Source organism: Saimiri boliviensis, chromosome 14 (genome assembly GCF_048565385.1).
Source record: "Saimiri boliviensis isolate mSaiBol1 chromosome 14, mSaiBol1.pri, whole genome shotgun sequence".
Taxonomy (NCBI): Eukaryota; Metazoa; Chordata; class Mammalia; order Primates; family Cebidae; genus Saimiri; species Saimiri boliviensis.
The window spans coordinates 2,994,704-2,995,748 of record NC_133462.1 but is presented as its reverse complement, the minus strand read 5'-3'; positions in this window follow the sequence as shown (position 1 = coordinate 2,995,748).

Genomic DNA, 1,045 nt, shown 5'->3' with positions numbered 1-1,045 from the left:
GAGTTTCAGAAACCTGGAAAACATGGTATAACCCCGCCTCTGCAAAAAAAAAAAAAAAAAAAAAAAAAAAAAAATTTAAAAATAGCCACGGATGGTTGCATGAGCCTGTAGTTCCGGCTATGCAGGACATGAGATGTGTGTATTGCCTGAATAGTGAAAATACTTGGGGGTCCTGTGAGTCTGAAAGTTATCAAGGAATTGTGGGCTGCCTTGGCTTTGAATGTGAAAGAAGAGAATCTAGCAGACACCAGGGAATGATGAGTATGGAGACGATTAAATGAAAGACGATTTAATCCAATCACCTTAATGTAATCAAATCCTTTGCTACGCTACCTCCAGTCTCCGAGTTTTACATTCTTATCCGTGAACTCTGATCATCTATAGTATATTTAATACATGAGGAACCCATTTCTGAACATTAAAAAAAAGAACTGAATCTCATTTTACATATGTTGCGTTGCATGGGAAATAGTAAGATTATAACAATATCTTCTATGTTTTTAGATGCTATAATGAAAAAAGAAAAACAGGACTTTCACTGGCCGATTGTCTGGAAACAGTTGCGGGATTCCTTTTCTAAGCTTCTTAATTAGAATCTTTTACAGTATAGAGAAAACGTTTTTGAGAGTTGAGCATGGTCTGTGGAGGGTCCTATTAGTAACTTCTGAGTAGGTTTCACGCACCTCTGTTATTGAAATGTGAAAAGATGTTACAGTTAAAAAAAAAAAAAACTAAAAAAAAAACTATTTGAAAGTGGCACCTTTGATTTTAGAGGAATTTTAAATGTCACCCGAATTTTTCAAAATTTAATTTTAATTAATTTTCCAAATTTTCAATAGGCATAATCTTTAAGATCTTATCTAAAATGATTCTATGGCAATATTTTGTCCTTGTTAATTAAAAAGACAGCACTCTGAAAACACAATCATCTTCCTTTATGGTAAAAACCTATGTCAATAGCAACCATCTCAATGACACCAGAATTCAATCAAAATCTGAGTAGATTAAAGAGGTGGGGCGGGGTGTGGCTAATTGGGTGGAGAGA